Source organism: Halichoerus grypus, chromosome 7 (genome assembly GCF_964656455.1).
Source record: "Halichoerus grypus chromosome 7, mHalGry1.hap1.1, whole genome shotgun sequence".
Classification (NCBI taxonomy): domain Eukaryota; kingdom Metazoa; phylum Chordata; class Mammalia; order Carnivora; family Phocidae; genus Halichoerus; species Halichoerus grypus.
The window spans coordinates 51258797-51271790 of NC_135718.1; the positions used below are offsets into that span (position 1 = coordinate 51258797).

Below are 12994 nucleotides of genomic sequence, written 5' to 3' on the forward strand. Positions count from 1 at the left end.
GCGTCTGCCTTCGGCTCAGGTCATGATCCCAGGGTCCTGGGATCGAGTCCCGCATCGGGCTCCCTCCTCGGCAGGGAGCCTGCTTCTCACTCTCCCACTCCCCCTGCTTGTGCTTTCTCTCTCTGTCAAATAAATAAATAAAATCTTTAAAAAAAAAAAAAGAAATTGATTATTTGGAGTTTTAAAAGAAGATGGAAACATTCTCTAAGAACCATTTAAGTTGATGTGTACATATATATCTATAAATGTGTAGGTAAATGTAGCTATCATCTAGATATCCATTCACATATACATAATGCATTTATAAGATATATATACACACCTCCACATGAGAATGTTTTAACCAGCTCTAAAAAATTCTACTAAAGAATTTAAATCTTTATTATTAATATTCTGTATTAAGAAATTAATATATAAAGCCTTAAAATTGGAGATTATTTGTCTGAAGCTCTGAGAAACACAGTTAACCAAATATCTTCTAGATCATATATGGACGCTTTCTTGAGTCAAAGGTCTCTAGATGTATTCCTACAAGATTTATCCTACTAAAATCTATTGGTATCGATCTACTGGTTAAGTGTAATGAAGAAGCAGAAAGTGATCCTTTAAATATACATTCTCAGATACAGTATAAGCCAGGGTTTTCCCAGCCTCGGCATTACTGACAATTTGAGCCAGACAATTCTCTGTTGTGGATGGCTGTCCTGTACATTATAGGATGTATAAGTGGCATCTTTGGCCTCTATCCAGTAGATGCCAGTTGAGTTCCCCCATTCTCTACTGCCCACCCAGGTGTGACAACCAAAAGTGATGGGAAAAATTGCTCCTGGTTGAGAACCACTACTGTAAATAAGTGAGGCAATGTGGTATAGAACAGATTAGACTATATTGGGGTTCAAGAGGTTGGATTCTGATACAGTTTTTTGGCTCTAACTTTGGGATCTTGCATTAATTATTGCATCCAGCCATTCTCAAAGCAGGTTATGGATGCTGGTATTGCTAAATCATCTAACAACCTTATATAACAGATGAATCTACTTAACTTTCTTGGGCCATGTATTTTTCTATTTTATAATTAAAAATATTGACTAGGAACTTTGATTTAGGCTCTAATGCCATAGCTTGTGATAAACCACTTCCTATACCACTTCCTATACAGCTAGAAAAGCAGTAAAAATAAAAGAATAATAAATGGAGGTATAAGAGCACTGTCAAGGTAGCCAAGATTTGCTAAGACAAGATCCCTAGGAGTAGAAAACCTTAAAGAGCTAGGCTGACATTTTAAAAGTTGATTTTCCCCTCAGGGCATTTGCAAATTTTTGGCGCTTGGTTAGAGGTTGAGAATCTAGGAAACGGGCTTTTAATAAGAGGTAGAGAAGCCAACAGAGCTTTTGACAATCTCCAGTGTTGCTGAGACAAAAATTGGAGTTTGGGGCTGCCAAGGTAGTCAGAATTGAGGTGTCATGTTCTTGAAGAGAAGGAAACATAGTGGAGTAAGCCTGACACTCAGGGCTCTTCTTCTTTGAGGTATTTGTTAAATCTGTAATGTCATAGGACAAGAAGGCAAGACACTAAGAAGAAGACCTCTAAAAGGCAGAGTAGTATTTTTAGCAGTTGTATGGTGCCAACGACAACCTATCAAGGAGTATGGACCCTAGTAAATACTGTAGGATTTCAGTTTAAATTTCAGGAGAGCTATAACATAGGAGTGGAGGAAAATGAGAAGGCTTACAAAAACTGTAACCCAACCTTTAGTTGGTTCAGTCCTCAATAGAAATGCTATAATTTAGCATGGACAATATTGAACATTTAATGAAAATTTATCTGGCAAACCAAGATATAAGGCCCTCCCAAAAGAAGTAAAAAAAAAAACCAGGGGTGCCTGGGTGGTTCAGTCGTTAAGCATCTGCCTTCAGCTCAGGTCATGATTCCAGGGTCCTGGGATCGAGCCCTGCATCGGGCTCCCTGCTCAGCCGGGAGCCTGCTTCTCCCTCTCCCACTCCCCCTGCTTGTGTTCCCTCTCTACCTGTGTCTCTCTGTCAAATAAATAAAATCTTAAAAAAAAAAAAGAAACAAAGAAGTAAAAAAACCAGACCTATAGATGACTGAGATATCACAATTTTTGGACAGGCAATTTATTATTACTGTGATTAACATGTTCAAAAAATAAATGACAAGGTAGATGTTTATAGTATAGAACTGACAGCAATAAAAAAGAATCAAGTAATATAGGAAATAAAAAACGTGACTATTGAAATGAAGAACTCAACAGATGTGCTGAAATGCAGATTGGAGAAAGTAGAAGAGAGGATAGTGAACTAAATGCCAGGTCAGTACAAATATATAAGCTGAAACCTGAGGAGGAAAAATGATAAGAAATACAAAAAAAGATCATAAAAGACATATGGGACACAATAAAAAGGCCTAAGATATGAGTAACTGGTGTCCCGACTGGAAAGAGAGGAATGCAGTATCTAAAGAGATAATGGTTGGAAAATCTCCAAAACTGGTAAGAGTCATCAGTCACAGTTTCAAGAAGTACTAAAAACCCCAGCAGGATAAATACAAGAAAAACCAGAACCAAGTCCAAAGTTAAAGTCAAAGAAAAATTCTAAAAGCAGACAAAGAAAGTAGAAATATATCCAAAGAAGCAAGAATAAGACTAACAACTGACTTCTTGACAAAAATAAGAGAATCCAAAGATTATGGAAGGTCATCATTAAAGAGTCAAAGAATATAACTTCCAATGTAGAGTTCTGTACTTACTGAGAGGCAAAATAAAAGATATCTGCAGGGGCACCTGGGTGGCTCAGTTGGTTAAGTATCCCACTCTTGTTTTCGGCTCAGGTCATGGACTCAGGGTTGTAAGACTGAGCCCTGTGTTGGGCTCTGTGCTGGACAAGGAGCCTGCTTCGGATTCCCTCTCTGTCTCCTACTCTGTATGCAGCCCCCCCCCCCCCCCGCCGACTCACTCCCTCTCTTTCTCAAAAAAAAAAAAAAAAAAATCTGTAAACAAAAACTAAGAGAATTCACACACTGAGTGAAAAGTAAAAGAAGCTGCGTAGGCAGAAGAAAAATAATAATATAATTCATAATTGTCCAGATGAAAACATGGAAATACAGGAAGAGGAGAAAAACAATGGAAAGAGTAAAATTCAACTACACAAAATGATTAACAGCATTTTGTCACTACAAGGCATTAAAATGTAGAATTAAGGTGACTGACAACAATAATACAAAAGGTTGGAAATCTTAAATGGAATTAAAATGTTCTAAGATCCTACCATTGTATGAGAAGTGGCAAACCTTATAGTTTATATTTGACTTTAATATGTCAAGGGTACATTTTGTAATCTTTAGGGCAAACATCAAAAGGATATACAACTGCCAAGCAAATAGAAAAGGAAATGAGAATAAAAAATACCTGTTCAATCTAAAAGAGGCAGGAAAGAAGAAAAAAAAGAAGATAAACATGTGGCAAACAGGAAAAAAAAAGTAAGATGTGAGATAGGAATCTAATTATATGAGTAATGTATATTAAATATAGACTCCAATTAAAAGATAGAACGAATTAAAAAAACAATAAAAAGTGCATTCCAATTACAAAAAGAATCTTGTATTTAAGAACATAGAAAGGTTGAAAGTAAAAGGATGGAAAAGCCATGCAAATACTAAAACAACCTAAAGCTGGCATAGTTATACTAATAATAGATACAAAAGATATTCAGGTAAGCATCATTAGAGGTAAAGAAGGATATTTCCAAATGATAAAAGGTTCAATCCATCAGGAAGATACAAGAATTCTAAACTTATATACATGTAAGCTATATACAAGTATATATAACTTACACATGAAAGATAGCTTCAAAACACATAAAGCAAAATTAGATGGAACCAAAAGAAGAGATATAAAAATCCCAATCATAGCAGGACACTTTAATAAATGTCTCTCAATAACTGATAAAACAAGCAGACAAAAACTAAGCAAGAGTATAAGTGATCTGGACAACAAACTCAACAAACTTGACTTTACAGTATATACTAAGACTGTATTTAAGAATGTCAGCATATTAAAAAAAAGAATGTCAGCATATACATTGTTTCCAAATGCACAAAGAACGTGTATAAAACTGACGATATGATGTTCAATAAGACAAAATTTCAACAAATTTTGAAGAACTCAAAATCATTCTGCATATCTGACCACAATGAAATTAAACCAAAAATCAGAAACAAAAAGATAATTAGAAAATCTCCAAATATATTTCAGATATTTAAAAATTAAGCAAAACTTCCTAAATAACTTATGGATTAAAGAAGAAATCACAATAGGAATTAGAAAATGTTTTGTACTAAAAATAACAAAAATAGACATACCAATATTTAGAAATTAAATATGTAAAAAATAGAAGAAAGTAAATAGTATCCAAAATTTAAAAAATAAAAAACCAAACATTCAATGAAGAAAATCAACAAAGGCAGAGTTGGTTCTTTTCTTTTTTTAAAGATTTTATTTATTTATTTGGGAGAGAGAGAGAGCACAAGCAGACTCGATGGTGACCAGGGAGTCCATCATGGGGCTCAATCCCAAGGCCCTAGGCTCATGACCTGAGCTGAAGGCAGATGCTTAACCAACTGAGCCACCCAGGTGCCCCAGTTCTTTATAAGACTAATAAAATTGATAAATCTTGTCATGGCCATGAAAATGTGCCTCTCAGATGTGCCAAGTGGAGCTATGCTTTGAAATTCACCACTGCATTCATATTGAGGCCATGCTTCCCATGAGCACAACAGAAATAGCATGGAGACCTATTCCTGAGATATGTGGGACTCCTTTGGGCAACTCTGGCTTGAGGACTCCTCTCTGGCCTTGTCAAAACTTAATTAATATTGCAATCTATGCCTCTTCCTTCCCAACCTTTCTTCAGTCCTGCTCTCCAGCACAGGGGTCAAACCTGCACCACAATTTGAGAGGTCTCCCTGTTTCCTCTGGCTCCTAACTTATCTTCCATTACAGGTGTTTCCTTCAATAAATCTCTTGAATGTCTAACTTCATCTTGGCATCTACTTCTTTGAAAATCCAAATTAGCATAAACTTATAGGAAGAGTGATCAAGGAAAAGAGAAAGAGCATAAATTTAATTCTAAGATTAGGAATTAAAAAAGGAACATCACTATAGATCCTATAGTAATTAAGAGGATGAGAGAATATTAGAAATAATTTTATGCTAATAAATTTGAGTATTTAGATAAAGTAGACAAATTCTGAGAGAAAAACAACTTATCAAAACTGACACAGGAAGAAATAAAAAAAACCAGACATTCCTATTCAATTAAAGAATCTGTAATTAACAGATTCCTAGATCTAGGCCCAGATATTTTGATGGGTGAGCTCTTTCAACTATTTACATAAAAATAACCTCAAGCTTATAAAATTCTCCCAGAACAGAAAAAGGGCACTGCCTAATTAACTTTATAAGGTCATCATAATGTTCCTACCCAAACTAACAGGGCTGTTACAAAAAAGGAAAATTAGGAAACAAACTCTTTCATAACAACACTGCAAAAATATGAGAAAAATATAATCAAATCAAATCCAGTGATACATTAAAAGAATATCATGACTATATTGGGACTATCCCAAGAATGCAAAGGTGATTTATCCTTCTAAAATCAAGCTGTAATTCACACATTAAAAAAAGGGGGGGGGGGTGAAATCATATAGTAATTTCTAATAGATGCAGAAAAGTTATTTGATAAAATTCAACATCCTGGGCACCTGGGTGGCTCAGTTGGTTAAGTGACTGCCTTCGGCTCAGGTCATGATCCTGGAGTCCCAGGATCGAGTCCCGCATCGGGCTCCCTGCTCAGCAGGGAGTCTGCTTCTCCCTCTGACCCTCCCCCCTCTCATGTGCTCTCTCTCATTCTCTCTCTCTCAAATAAATAAATAAAATCTTTAAAAAAAAAAAATTCAACATCCTTTCATGACTAAAAACACCTTAACATCATCAACAATAAAACTCTTTGCAAACTATTAATGAAAGGAAACTTCTTGAATCTGTTAAGGAGTATCTATAAAGAGATTACAGCAAATTTTATCCTTTTTGATGAAATACTGTAGGTTTTCCATAGGAGATTGGGAATGAGACGAAGATACTCATTATAACCATTTCAATTATACTCATATTCATTGTGCTTTGCTGTGCTAATTGTGCAGTAAGAAAAATAAAAAAATAAATACAAAGATTGGGAAAGAAGAGATGAAACTGTCATTATTCACAGATGATATCATTATATACATAGAAAAATCCAAAAGAATCAACAGACATATTATTACAATTAATAAATGGAAACAATGTCATTGTAAAAAATTTATAAACCAGTGAGACACAAACAGAAACTGAAACTAAAAGGATGCCATTTAAAAATGGATAGCATCTGGGCGCCTGGGTGGCTCAGTTGGTTAAGCGACTGCCTTCGGCTCAGGTCATGATCCTGGAGTCCTGGGATCGAGTCCCGCATCAGGCTCCCTGCTCAGTGGGGGGTCTGCTTCTCCCTCTGACCCTCTTCCCTCTCGTGCTCTGTCTCTCATTCTCTCTCTCAAATAAATAAAATCTTTAAAAAAAAAAAAATGGATAGCACCATTCCCTGAGATCTGCTCTTACTGAAATGGATCAATATGAAAATAGACAAATCTGAGCATCAGAAGACCTTCTAGTCTATCTGATGCATGATCTCTGTAGTTCTGAGAAGCAAAAGTATTTAAAACAACAAGGGCTTGTATCTGGAGTTGTGAGGTGTGTGTGCATCTGTGTGTACAAAGGTGACAGTGGGTAACTGAGGATTTGTTGATGGATGATGAGATTGGGGGGTGGATATGTGTGTGTATGAAAGACTAATCAGTTCTGAGCAATGATGGAAAGGTTTTCTACTGACCTTTATAACTATGAAGGTTTCTATACTTGATCTGAACTCAGAATTAAAAAAAAAAAAGTATCAAAAAACAAATAATAAGCGGGACACCTGGCTGGCTTAGTTGGTAGAGCATGTGACACTTGATCACAAGGTCATGAATTCAAGCCCCATGTTGGGCACAGAGCTCACTTAAAAAAATACAGAAAACAAATAATAGGAATATTATAAAAGTTACATATGTGAGACCATTATACTGAAAAAACTAACATTTTGAGAAAAATTAAAGACCACTAAATTAACAGAGAAAAATACTCTATGGATTGGAAAACACAATATTGTAAGGCTGTCAATTCCTTCCAAATTGGTTCACAGATTCAATATAAAATTCAATTCAATAAAATTCTAGTAAGAACTAAAAAAATTTCAAGGGGGCAACAACAATCTGATTCTAAAATTTATGTGGAAATGCAAAGAGGCAAGAAAAGCCAGGATAACCTTGAAGAACAAAGTTGGAAGTTTGGCATTACCAAATAAAAAGACTAATTATAAGTAATTAAGAGACTGTAAACTGGTTATAAGGATAAAGAAAACAATGGAATAGAGCAGTCTAGAAAAAGACTCACAGAGATAAGGTAATGTGAAATGTGACAAATGTGTCAATTTACTGCAGTAAAGGAAAGGATGTTCCTTTTAATAAATGATTGTGGGTCAACTCGTTATTCATATGGTCAAAAGAAATGAATTATCCCTCTACCCCGTAACCATATATAAAAATTAATTCTAATACCAGAAGGACTGTAAATCCAGATGAAAAGAATAACATAAAAATTTTAGGGATAAGAAAAGAACAACAGGAAAATCTCTTAATGAGCTAGGGATATCCAAAGATTTTCTTTAAAATAATATGAAAAGTATTACCCATAAGGGGATAACATTATTAACTGGACTATATTAAAAATGAAGAGCTTTATTTCTCAAAAGATACCATACAGAGAATGGAAAGGCAAGCCACAAGGTGGGAGAATATATTTGCAATACATTTATCTAGCAAAAGACTTGAATGCAGACTGCAAAAAGAATTATACATCAATAAGACAATCTAATATGGCAAAAGACAGGAACTTTACAAAAGAAGATATCTAAATTCTAAAAAGCAGATGAAAAGGTGCCCCACCTCACTAAATTAGGGAAATTCTAATGAAAAACACAATGAGAAACTAGAGCATACTCACCAGAATGGCTAAAATAAAAAACATGAATGGTAGAAAATGCTGATGAAAATGTGGAAAAATAAAAGCCATTCTATATACTTCTGGTGGTCATATAAATTGGTACCACCACTTCGGAAAACTAGAAGTGGAACTCTTCTGTAGTATAACTATGGTGGTGGTTGCATGATCTTATGCATTTGTTAAAGCACGCAGAACTGTGACACCATGAGGGGTGAACTGTACTTATTAAAAAAACCAACCTAGATATGAAAGGAAATCAAAATGGAATACAAACTCTTAGAAATAAACCTAACTGTATTACAAATGAATAATATAACCATATTGAAGTGGATGGAATAAAAGAACTAACCTGAAGTGACTTTGGATAACAGTATTTTGACTAGACATCAGAGGGCTAAAGATAAAAAGAACTGTAAGCAAATATTGTACTCTAGGAAGTAAATATGTTTCGCACAAGGGTGTGGGTAAGTAATTCAAAACTACTTTGGGATGGAACAAATAAGTAAATATATTTTAGATAGTGAGAGCCAGAACTTTCAATGTCAGAGGAAGAAGTTAAACAGAAGGAAAGGGTGTAGGCTAGAATGAACTCTGTTGTTGGACTGGAATCAAAGGTATCAGCAGTTTCAACTCATGGAATTCAAATATAAATAGATAGATAGATATGGAAATAAATACAGATGGATATGTATGCATCAGTTATTATATGTACAAATATTGCCAATCTATTTGCTAAGAGGGTCCCAAAGCAATGATTCTCAATTAGCAATGAGCATGTCTAGCACCCAGATCTGGGTTTCTAAATATCGTTTGCTAATTAAAGGAACCAGGGTTACTTGAAGAAGTGGTTGATTCTAGGACTGTAGCAGGGAAAATACAAGCACCTAAAGCATCATAGGTTGTCAAAAAGTAAGATAATGCTCAAAAAAGGATGGAGACAGAGCAAGATAAAGTCTATATACTGGGTGATTCTACTTCAAAAAGAGACAGAACTAATTGTTAGTAGTACAAACCAAAATAATAATGGCTTCTAAAGTGCTACAAGTGTTCTGTCTTGATCTGGTGGTAGTGACATAGGTATGTTCACTTAATAAAAGTAGTACCAACTTCATATGCATAAAACTTAAAAACAAACTATATAAGATGTTCTATATTTTGATTATGGTGATTATTTAGTGAAATATATGTGCACTTTACTATATGTAATCTATACCTCAATAAATTTGACTAAAGGTCTTACCAAAATAATGCTATAATGGGGTTAACATTTGCCTAGGCTAATCTCCCAGGGCTAGGTCTCCCCAGGGCTAGGTCTGAGATCACTACACCATACAAACCATGCCCCAAAGATATTCCTTTGTCAGGAATGTGACAGTTCCACATATGTTATTCTAAATTATTTTTGACCTCTTGGTTAATTAAAGGACTTTGTCTTTTGTGGTTACAAAAATCGAAAAATGGAACATGAGTTAGTATTCTAGTTGTTTATATTCCTAGTTAAGAAATATACATTCTTCAAAATCCAAAGAACTTTTTTCTATGAATGTCATACATAGACATTCTGAAAGAATGCTACTTAATTTGTCCTATCCACACCATCACCAACCTATACCAACAAGATCATCATTTAAAATTGTTTTGGCTGTAGTAGAGATAACATTTTCAAAATGACTTATAACAATTTTTTGTAGGAATAGGAGTTGTGATGATGCGCTGACATTATTCTTCCAGCTGCTGAAGTTGTTTTTCTTTAGAGTTTACATTTTTTATTCCACACTTTCTGTACTTTATGTCTACCAGAATTGTAAAGCACACTGACCTTTTCTTATAATGTACAGCACTGAGTACTAACAAAGAACATGAAAACTTAACTAGAAAATGGGGTGACAAGTTTCTTTAAGGTCTCAGGAACATGAAGACAAGTAACTCCAATAACCCCATTTACTTATAAGGAAATGATAAAGGGCACTACGATGTGACTATCTTAAATTATAAGCTAATCAAATGCAGTTACTATTTAAAATAATATATGTAGATTGCTAGTAATAGATGAGTACATGACACTTCGTGATGTATCAAGAGAGAAGCATTCACCAAGACTTATTGAAGTACTAGATGCTTAGCTGCTAAAAGGTTCTGCTTCTATTATCCCACAAAATCATAAACTTGACGCAACATTATCGAATCACCTAATCCAATGGTTCTTAAAGTGAGAGATGGAGGATAGACAGCATTGCTATATTACCTAAGGGATCTTTTCAACAAATAGACAACACTACACTTCCCATTCCACAGACTCTACAACCCCCATTCTCATACATCTTCTTGAGGATGTATATTCTAATACTCTTCACAGGGATGTATCAGGTTGAATCGAACATACTTCTATGAAGGCAGGGCTATATTTACTAAAAGTCCACTAGGTGATTCTGACATGGCAGCCCCTGTCTTTCAGCTGAAAACCTAATGACCTAATCTATTTCCTCCTATTGGGCAAAATTACAATTCAAACAACCCAGAAAGAATTCTGAAAGTATTCAGAAAAGTCTACAATTTATTCTTTACTGGACCTATTTCATTGTGTCACATATGAGCCAAAGTGTGAAATGCATTATTTTCAATTTAGAATAAAAATCTTATTGCTTTTTCCAATTTTTAGGGACATATTTAGTACAGAAATTTGGAGAAATGTAAACTTTCTGTAAAGACATATATATCTATCTGTATGTTGTATGTATGTATATATATATGCATGTATATAAAATATTTATTTTTAAAATTGTTAGTATAATAAGGTATTAATATATGAAGACCTCACTAGTAGGTGCTGTCTGGTAGGTAATAAAAATCTTTAGTCTTAGTTTTTCTACATTTATAGACATAGGAATGACCTCCTTGACCTGACTCCCATGCTACCTAAGAGGTTCATTTAATATTTATTAAGAGGATCAAAATGTATAGAATCATATTTTCTTTCCTGCCGTCATTCCTGGCTTCTTACTCTTATTACTTTCCAGTGCTCCTTGCCACTCCCTCCCCCAATACCCCAAAAAAGCTTGGAACTCAATTAGCCTGCAAGCAATGAGACAATGGTTGATAGTGACAAAACTTCTGCACTAGATGGATATACAAAATGGATACACAACTGAAATAGAGGTGACCAAAAAAAACCAGGTGTTAAAGACTTTAGATTCACAATTTAGCAAAGAGGAATTCAAAGAACTACATGTGTAAAATAACAGAAAGTGGTTTATAGACACCATATCTCAAAAGGAGAAAGGTCTCTAGAATTAAATACCAGGAAAACGGATTTTGTTACATTATTGCTAAATGCCAAAAACTTAGCAATGATCATTTAAAAATACTCTACTGTGTGAGGTTTAAGGAACAATGATTCCTAATTAGTGTTTTAATAAGTGTGTTAGCACTGCCTTGTGCCATTCTGGAATGTCACTTATGGTAAATTAAGGGACACTTTCCCTCCCCATCTTCCATTAGTATTTTAATGCTAGGAGGTGGGAAAAAGCTGATCCATATTCAAGAGCAAAGGAGGAAAAACAATAACAAATTGGCATCTCTTCTGTGAATTGCCCCACAGGCCAAGCATTTTTATGTTCTTAATCATTATTAAATGACTTAACATGACACCCAGAGCCTGGCGAATGATTGCATCCTGACATGAGAACGAATTACAAATGAAATGAAAGATCAAGCCGTATTAGAGGATTGCCTCTGGGAAATGAAAATCTTTAATTCTCTTTTATTATTGACATTTATTTGGCTGCCATGAATAACAACATAGCAAAGAGATTCAGCTATGCTTGTGCACTGAATAGCTTATCCCAGGGCTCAAAACTGCATTAACATTTATCATGTTTGCTTTTGTAGCTGACACCACTGAACAGATTCTCTATCCATCTTGTATTTATCATGCATTGCAGATATAGTGCATCCTCTAATTTAAGTTCATTTTCATATAGTAGGAAGAGCAAAGATTAGCCAATGTCTTTCCTCAAATAAATTCCTGATAGTAAGTATTCCTAAGAATGGCTTAATAGATTTAATAAAGAACAAAATGAGTTGACAAAGAAATTGAGTCACAGGAAGGGGGGGCTAATTTTAAAGGTTTCAACTTTGGGGAAATTGTGCAAATTCACAATGAGGAAGACACTTGTATGATATGTATATCAGGAATATATAAAGCCTTAAAATAAATGTCTCCATAAAGAGCAACCAAATAGCATTTTATGAATCTGAAGGCAGTACTACAGTTCCTGTAAGATAAGAAGTCTGCATGTTTTTCAGTTTTCCAAATAGTGTTCATTGCTAAGACAGAACAGGCCACATACTATATGAAGACAGCAATCCAGATAGTTATTATCAATGCAGGGATATCTTTTCATGACATTTCTCTTCTCCCTTGCACAAATTAACAGCGTTGCTTTTTCTGTGATAACAATCAAAGATTATATGGTACCTGATGCCTTTGCGCATATGATCCTCTTCACTAATATGACTGGATTGCCCTCCTTTCTTTAAATTCTTCCTAGAATTTAAGGCTCAGCAAGGATATCAATGTATCTTGAAAATCACTTAGTATCTCTGATTCTTTTTTTTTTAAAGGCTTATTTATTTTAGAGAGAGAGAGGGAGTGTGAGCATGAGCGTGGAGAGGGGCAAAGGGAGAGGAAGAGAATCTCAAGCAGCCAGATGTGGGGCTTGATTCCATGACCCCAAGATCATGACCTACGCAGAAACCAAGAGCTGAACTCTCAAATGACTGAGCCACCCAGGCGCCCCTGTATCTCTGATTCTTGACTGAAAATTATTTTTTAGTTTTCTATTTTAT

At 34.8% G+C, this 12994-nt stretch overlaps 1 protein-coding gene and 2 non-coding genes across 6 annotated transcripts in view; 2 read left to right on the forward strand and 1 right to left on the reverse strand.

Moving 5' to 3' along the window:
* ADK (adenosine kinase) overlaps positions 1 to 12994 on the reverse strand; it is a 507004-nt gene that overhangs the window by 74216 nt on the left and 419794 nt on the right. The gene's annotated exons all lie outside the window — the stretch shown is intronic.
* Positions 6672 to 6750, forward strand: LOC118523472 (small nucleolar RNA U2-19). The gene has a single exon (XR_004911123.1). It is a non-coding gene; the product is annotated as a small nucleolar RNA U2-19 (small nucleolar RNA).
* LOC118523471 (small nucleolar RNA U2-30) lies at positions 6907 to 6975 on the forward strand. The gene has a single exon (XR_004911122.1). It is a non-coding gene; the product is annotated as a small nucleolar RNA U2-30 (small nucleolar RNA).